General features: G+C 43.7%; 1 long non-coding RNA gene across 1 annotated transcript; it reads left to right on the forward strand.

Annotated features, from left to right (window-relative positions):
- The first annotated feature begins 4 nt into the window (after positions 1 to 4).
- LOC125400452 (uncharacterized) lies at positions 5 to 8,142 on the forward strand. The gene is made up of 2 exons (XR_007231949.3): positions 5 to 109; positions 7,949 to 8,142. It is a non-coding gene; the product is annotated as an uncharacterized LOC125400452 (long non-coding RNA).
- Positions 8,143 to 8,859: the final 717 nt, after the last annotated feature.

Raw genomic sequence — 8,859 nt, forward strand, 5'->3', positions numbered from 1 at the left:
ACGCCCCCGCCGGGCAGTGTCTACCTCGGACCAGACGCTATTGTCCAACGGCTTTCCATCTTTTAATTGGTCTATGCACTGCTCTCATTTTACACCCAAGGATACCCAGGTGACAATTTCTCCCCACGGATTTGAAGAGAGGTCTATTCTCTAACAACTGTCTCATTTTTGCTTTATTTTATTTTTATGTTGTGTGTGGGCGTTTATAGGTGTGTGGCACGCGTGCCACAGCGTGCGTGTGGAGGTCAGAGGGCAGCTTGCAGGAGTGGGTTCTCTCCTTTCACTGTCAGTCCTGGGATTTGAACTCAGAACTCAAATCATCAGGCTTGGCTGCAGGAGCTTTTCCCAGAGGAGATTACTTTATTTTAGCACGTGTGCATCCGTGTAAGAAAGGAGTCCACAGGGGCAGCAAACTATTCAGCACTGTGTTTTACCTACTGCCCTTGGGATGTAGGAGACTTGATTTTCATCCACAGCTAGTTAGATCATGGTGGGTTTTGTTCTGAGTCTCAAAGGCAATACAGGATTTCAACAGGGCAAAAATGTAATTAGGGAGGAAGAAGTTTTAGCTCCGGGGAGATGGGGGAGGGGAAGGAAGATCTCAGGGATCCAGTCAGGGCTTCCAGATTGGTTTGAACTGTCAGGTGAGGGGTGAAGCAGGAAGATGGGGAAGCAAGGCCACTTCCTATCCGAGCTACACCCTGGTTTACAGCCAGAGGCTCTTGCCCTCTCTGCCCTCACCTCTTTTCTAGCTTCTCTCAGTCCAGCCCCAGCATTTCAATTATGGGGGTCAAACATTTCCCCCCTAGAAAAACGATGAAAACGTTTAAATGAACCTGTCAAGTAAGATGTGTCCAGGGTACAGTGGGGCTCTTTGGCACTGGCTTTGTAGAGGATGAAGTCGTCTTACAGAGAGTGACATGAAAAATCTGGAAGAAAAACCGGTCGCACACCCACGTGAAACCCTTCTGTTCCACACTGTTGAAACTAGTAGTTACTAGGTAGTTGAGAAGCCAATTAAATACAGGATTAGGAAGCATTATACAGTGCACAGTTTGATAGGCTTTGGTCCAGCAAGGTGATTCAGCTGGATGAAACACTGGCCACTAAGCTTGGTGACCTGGTCCATTCCTCATGGGACTATGATAGCTGAGGATAGAAGCCAGTTGTGTGAGTTGTCCTCTGACCTCTGTGTACCCACAGTGACCGCCTCCCTCCCCACATAAACACACAAAGTAAACAAACAAAACATAATACAAAGAAAAGGAAAATAGCCTTGGGGCTAGGGAGACGTGGTGGTTGTCTCTTACTCTCATTAATTACTCTTTGCTTCTTAGGTTTTTTGGTGGGGGAGGGGGGCCTGTCACCCAGCTCCCAAATAAGACACTCATGTGGAGGCTTATTCTTACTTATAAATGCCCAGCCTTAGTTTGACTTATTTCTAGCCAGCTTTTATTAACTTAAATTATTCCATTTACCTTTTGCCTCTGGGCTTTTTCCTTTTCTTACTTCTGTATAGCTTACTTTCACTCTTACTGTGCAGCTGGGCAGCTGTGTGGCTGTGTGGCTATGTGACTGGGTGGCTGTGTGGTTGGGGGCTGTGTGACTGGGTGGCTGTGTGGTTGGGGGCTGTGTGACTGGGTGGCTGTGTGGTTGGGGGCTGTGTGGCTGTGTGGTTGTATGGCTTGCTGGCTGTGTGGCTGTGTGACTGTGTGGCTTGGGGGCTTGGTGGCTGTGTGGCTTGGTGGCCGGGTGGCTGGGCGGCTGGCCCCTTGTGTCTCCTCTACTTCTTTTCTTGATCCCACCTTACTCTTGGCCATTCAGTTATTTTGTGTGTGTGTGTGTGTGATTCTTTTTTTAAATTGATTTTTATTGAGCTCTACATTTTTCTTTGCTCCCTTCCCTGCCTCTCCCCTTCCCTTCAACCCTCTCCCAAGGTCCCCATGCTCCCAATTTACTCAGGAGATCTTATCTTTTTCTACTTCCTGGCCGCTCAGCTCTTTATTAGACCATCAGGTGTTTTAGACAGGCAAAGAATCACAGCTTCACAGAGTTCAACAAGTGCAGCACAAACAAAAGTCACACACCTTAAAATAATATCCCCCAACAGGGAGACACTCAGGCGGTGAAGGGCTTGCTGCAGAAGTGTGAGAACCGGGGTCAGATCCCACATCCACAGGTGTAGGCATGTGCACCTGTGATCCCTGTGCTGGGGAGTAAGGACAAGGGCATCCCTGGGGCGTGCTGGTCAGACAGTCTGACTATGTCACCATCTTCCAGGGTTGGTGGGAAACTGTCTCTCAAAAGTAAGTTGAGAAGGACTGAGGAAGAAACCTGATCAGTCTCTCTCATATAGCCCAGGTTGTGTAGCTGGTTACAGGTATTGCCACCATACTGGCTACGGAAACATAACTTTTAAAATCAGAATTTAATGGTACATATACACACTTGAAAAGTTGCATATAAAATGCTTCAGCAGCCAATATCGACTCTGGTCCTGTTGGTAAATGTGGGGGGAAGGTAGCATTTCCTTCCCTGGTAGTTACAGCCATTCCGTAACCTGTAGATGGAGACTGCTCATTCGTTTCCCAGCTGCCCAGACCCAAAATAATTACAAAGAAACTATATTAATTACAACACTGCTTGGCTAATTAGCTCATGCATATTTCTAGCTAACTCTTACATCTTGAATTAATCCATTTCTATTAATCTGTGTATTGCCATGAGGCTCATAGTTTACTGGTAAGATTTTCTTGTGTCTGTCTCCTTCCACAGCTACATGGCATCTTCTCAACTCTGCCTACTTTCTCTCTATAATCTCTGTTCATATTTACCATCTGGCTTTACTCTACTAAGCCACTGGCCAACCAGCTTCTTTAATAACCAATGGCAATAAAACATATTCATAACATACAGAGGAGAATCCCACATCATCTCCCCTTTTCTGTCTAAATGAAAAGGAAGGTTTTTAACTTTAATATAGTAAAATTTTACATATAACAAAACAGGTATCAAGCAAGAATTGAAGTTATAATATTTATATCTACTTTATCTTTAATCATAACTAAGGAAAACTGTAATTATAACTATCTATTCTTCAACTTCATCAAAGGCCCCAGAAGGATATAATATTACCTAAGTAAACAGGAAGTGCATTGTAAGCAACTTTTAAAACTCTAGAATTGACAGAGACATCTCACTGCCTGGACAGTCACCCAAAGTTCTTCTGTAACATTAGGGTATCCATCCTCAGCCTACAGGCTCATAGTATCCAGCAGACTTTTCCATGAAGCAGGAAATTTGAAAGACTGTTTTGCCTCTTTTGGCAGTTTGTCAGTCACTTTCCTCTGTGTCCTGCAGAATGTCTTGCAGAGTCTTTCATGAAACAGGAACCCTGAAGGACTATCTCACCTTCTTCAGGCAACTTCAGCAGTCATTTTTCTGTGGGCCCTACATTCCGGTTCATACAGCATACCATCAAGCAATCCAGGCAAGAACAGTTTCTTGCCCAAATGGCTAACAAACTCCATAAGGAGCCACTTTGATGCCCATTATCCTCTTGAAGTAGAGTGGAGCTGCCAGGAGCAGATGTGTCTCATTGTCATGAAAAGTCCTAAGTTTTTAAAACATTTTAAATATCATATTCTGTAGTCTTTGAAAGCTTTGAAGAATGACTATTCATCTGAAATAGATCTCTGTATATCTTAAAAACCTAACTAACATGACTACAAGCTTGGCTATTATAGATGACTATCTATTAACCTGTATTTCTTAATTATACATTACATTTTTAAATGAACTGCACAAACATAATACCTTAATCAAGAGCAGAAATATACATATAACAAAACTGACCTTAAATTTGTATCAATAAACCAAGATTCATACCAATGCAAAGTATTCATCTCTCTAGCACATCCCCCTTTAAATGTAAACATTTGTAAACAATCATTTAGGCAATTTGGGTGTTGTTCTTTAGACTACTTCCTGCTGATTGGGGGCACTGTTAATCAGGTCTTTCATGGGGTATCCTGTGTGGTAGGTCCATCTAAGCCAGCAGTCCTGAAGCTGTCATGGATGTTGGACCATCTGGCCCATTATTTCAGGAGGTCTTCTTTGATTAAACCTTATTAGTCATTAAGGAATCCACAGCTTTTTATCCTCTGTGGAAACAAAAGCAGAACCTCTTTTCCAAAGCAACATATCTTTAGACCCAAATTTTGAAGTCAAGATATCTTTAAAATATATATGTTGGTTTAGCTTAGCAGCCCATACAATGAAATGTTTCTCTGTACTTAGTTCATTCACAGTCAAAAAATTCAAAGAAACCACAATAATATGCATAATCCAGATGCCCTGTGTATTTTCCATCTTTATGGGCTTATTTTTCTTTACTCCTTTAATCTATGACTGTACTCTGTCTCTTTAAAGACTTATTTTATTCTTTAAAAGTATTTATTTCTTTTTATAACTGTCTATCTTCTTTTTCTTCTCTCTTCCAAGCCTACATACATTTTTAAATACACTGTGACCTGTTCAGAGGTTTACTTTTGTCTGAATCTGTCTTTATTGCATATCTGTAATCATTTTCTGACCAGAAGTGCTTTTAAAATGGTAACCAGCTTGGTCACAATGGCTGTGGATGATGGCCCCACCTCTCTCAGCCTTTCAGTATGGTGGAGGCATGTTTACCGCCAGCTCTGGGACCACCTGGTGAGAGCCATCCTCACTACCTCAACTCTGGGAAGCAGTTGGTCCATGCTGCCACCAAGTAACTTGCAGCATGCTGCCCACAAAGTCCATTCAAGTGATCAGCCTCCTGAAAGAGCCAGAGCTGTTTGTGCGACTAGCACAAACCAGGAAGCCTTCTTAAAGGAGCCATGGAGTTTGCTGCTACTGTCGAGTTAGGAAGCCTTCTCTTAATCGTGCCTCTGCTTGCTTCTAGCAAACAGAGGTCACCTGAGAAAATGCTGCTACCATTTTGTTTTTGTTTTGTGTGTGTGTCTAGAATTCCTTTTCAAGCTCTCTCAGATTTTATGTGGATATAGTCAGCCCTCGTTGGCATGTCATTTTGTGGTCAGAGACTACTCGTTGGTTTCCCAGTCGCCCAGACCCAAAATAATTACAAAGAAACTATATTAATTACAACACTGCCTGGTCATTTAGCTCATGCATATTTTTTTAGCTAACTCTTACATCTTGAATTAACCCATTTCTATTCATCTATGTGTCTCCATGAGGTTCATGGGTTACCGGTAAGGTTTTCCTGTGTCTATCTCCTTTGGCAGCTACATGGTGTCTCTTCAACTCTGCCTACTTTCTTTCTATAATCTCTGTTTATATTTCCCATCTGGCTTTACTCTACTAAGTCATTGGTTGAAACAGTTTCTTTAATCGCCAATGCTAATAAAACATAATTCATAGCATATGGAGGGGAACCCCACATCAATAATCCAAAGGCAGAATCCTATGTAACAGGAGGAAAAACAATTATTAGTTAAGAAAATGAAATAATTTGAGAACCATGTTTAAAATCAGGTACTTACTTTTCTAAATAAAACTTTGGTTTATTTGCATGTGTGTGTATCTGTCTGTCTGTATGTCTATTTTTATGTGTGTGTATCTATGTATTTGTCTATGTGTATGAACACACATACACTAGGGTGCACGTACGGAAGTCAGAGGACAACTTTTGGGAGTTAGTTTTCTCCTTCTACCATGTGAGTCCCAGAGATGGATCTCAGGTTGGCAAATGGTAGCAGGTGCCTTTCCCTGCTGAGCCATCTTGCTGACCCAAGGACTTAGTTTTGTCTGTGTTCTCTGTTTGAGGAGTATATTCTTGGGATGCAATAGTAGAGTGCTTGGATCTGCAGCCTGAGTTGGAGAGAGGGAGGGAGGGGAAGAAGGTAGTTTGTGTGTGTGTGTGTGTGTGTGTGTGTGTGTGTGTGTGTGTTGGATTGAGGTTTTCACACATGCCCATGAGGTCAGTTGTTTCTGTTTCTCAGATTTTCCATGTATCATTTGTATTCTTAATTTTTGAGTTTGGGGAAAACATGCTAAAATCTCCTCATAACGGTCACAGTGGGTCTTGTTCTCTTTGGCCATCTCGTCTACTGACTGTACCATGTCCAAATATTTTAGACAAACAGTTAAACTTGTCTAGAGGAGAAGTGATGGAGTTCTTACTTCCTCTGAATTTGGTATTAGGAGGAAATATTTAGTGAGAGATAAGTACAGTTCTCTCAATTTAAGTTGTGATTTTAATAAGGAGCCCTCAAAGCTGCAAAGCCCGAAATTCCAAGTTAACTTCAAAGAGTACTGAAAGCGGCTGAGTTCTCTGCCAGTTCCCCAAATAATTTGTATCATGCAAGAAAGTATGGGAACTGAGAAGCATCCAAAGAAATGAAAGCGTTTCAGAGTTTAAACATTCTAATGAACTCACTTGCCAGTATAGGAACCCAGGCTTTTGTGCATGCTGAGTAAGCTCCGTGCTGCTGAGCTATACCTCATCCTGTTTTGTGTCATCTTTCTGATGCTTGAGAGCGAATCTGGGGTCTTTTCCATGCTAGGAAAGAACCGCACCACTTAGGTGAACCTACAATTCCTGCTTAGTTTTAGAGCAAGAATCCCATCGAGTCAGTTTAGTGGGAATCACCACCTTTCCTTGATAGTATCTGACCATGTTCCACATCCCCTACCCTAAGTGTCTTAAGTCCCTGACTTTCCCTTGGTGAGAATACTATTAGTACTGAAACTTGCTCAAGAGCCTATAAAGTCATAGGAGCTTATAGGTCCTAGCAGGGGAACCCACAGCTGTTGTTTGGCAGAACAGACAGAAGTGTTGTCAAACTAAGTGTTTATGTTTCTGCTCATAGGTTATGCTTCTGCTCTTCACCTCGGCCAGCAGTCAGTGTAGAAATGCGTGATTGGTTAAGATGCTGAACCGAGGTGACTGTTGAGTACTCAGCCCTAAGTGAGACATCTGTAGTAACCCCCACACTGCTCTGGGAGCGACCCTGAGGAGCTGGAGGATGGGGAAGCGTGCTGTGACATTCTGTCTTTCGACTATGGCGCGACCCTTGTGCTCATGAGCTCAAGCAGCTATGCTCACTTGCACACGATTAAGCCAGTCAATAATTCTGGCATATTTGAGGGACAAGCTCATGGGGCGCCAGCATTAGCTGAGGAGCTATTGGCAGCTGATGGCTGCGGAGCCGAGAGGGGGTCCCTTCTCTTCTTTGGGGGGTGGCTGTTGCTAGTTACCCATGTTTACCCAGGCAGCACTAATTGGACTCAACGGATTATAGAAAAGGAAGAAAAGAAAAATAGGAGGTGAGGAGGAGAAGTAGGAGGGAAGGGAGAGGGAGTCCTTCAGCCCGTCATGGTGGAAGGTGTGCTGCTGTTTATGGAGCCGAGAGGAGCTCCTGACGGTGGCAGCAGGAGTGCGCAGTCCTCCTGTAATGTGTAATGTGCTGACACATCAAGGAAGAGACGACTCAGGTTGGAAAGACGAGGGGGAGGAGGAGGAAAATGAGGAGCTGAAGGTGTAATAATTAACACACACACATATATACATGCACACATGAAATTCACAAGGAAAATATTACCAAGAATGTGCCTTACCGCAGAGGTCTGATCTTTGTATTTTCCAAACCAGGCATGGTGGAGCATACCTGCACACTCAGCATCAGGGAGATGGAGGCAGGAGGATCAAGGTCATTTTAGCTACATAGTAAATTCAAGGCCAGTCTTGCATAGTGAAACCCTACATTAAAAAAAAATCACCCAATGACCCTCATTATGTTTTTAGTATTAGAGTTGAATTCAGTTTTCCTGAACCTCTCTCCCTTATTGTAGTAGTATTGAATACAATGTATACACTGTGTCTTTAATTGAACACAAATTCTCTTTGTGTTTGGATATATATCTCTTTTTTTTTCCTCTTTAGCAGGAAGAGGCTAACAGCCAGCAAGAAGCCCGTTGAGCATGCGCATTCACAACTTCCTGCTGTGTCAACCGAAGTCTGCCGGTGTTATGATGACTTTGGCCAATGAGAGAGAGATAACACAATAGTCCAGCTTGGCACCTACCCTGGGTCCCAAAAGGACCTGCCCATACCCTCAATAAACGAGTTGGCTTTTGCATCTCTCCTGCTCCCGGAGTTTGCGCAGTTGATTGCTCTGTTGATTCCATGCCTTCTCGCCCTTTCCCCCAAAGAGGCTACCTCTTTCTCTCTCTCTCTCTCTCTCTCTCTCTCTCTCTCTCTCTCTCTCTCTCTCTCTCTCTCTCTCTCTCTCCCCCGGTGTGTAGTATGTGCCAGTGTGTAAGCTTGTATGTGTGTGTGTGTGTGTGTATACTTGTGGGGAGACCAGTGGTCAGCCCTGTGTGCGTTTCCTTCGGAGCCATCTACCTGGCACCTGGGCTCGCTGATTAGTCTACACTGGCTCGTCTCGGGTAGCCTCCACTCTGTTTCCCCCCAGCACCAGGGTCACACGTATGCACCACCACACCCGACTTTCTTCACAAGTGCTGGGGATTCGACTCAGGTCCTCGTGCTGCAAGCCCTGCAGAAATACAACTTTCTCCAAGCCCCTCTTTTCCATTGTTGGTGAGATACTCTCACTCTGTAGTCAACGTCGGCCCGGAATGCACTGTGTAGCTCATGCTGACTTGAACTGAATGCAATCTTCCTGTCTTGGCCTCCGGAATGTTGGAATTACAGCTGCGACCCACTACACCCGGCTCTGACTCTCTATCTTTTGAATGATCCTATGGGCTAGTGTTATGTGACAAAACTTTTCCTGGGGAGACACAACACACATCTACTTACCCCAAATAGTAAGTAAAAGGCCTGGTATC

This window comes from Myodes glareolus, chromosome 3, assembly GCF_982192425.1.
Source record: "Myodes glareolus chromosome 3, mMyoGla1.1, whole genome shotgun sequence".
In the NCBI taxonomy this organism is placed as follows: domain Eukaryota; kingdom Metazoa; phylum Chordata; class Mammalia; order Rodentia; family Cricetidae; genus Myodes; species Myodes glareolus.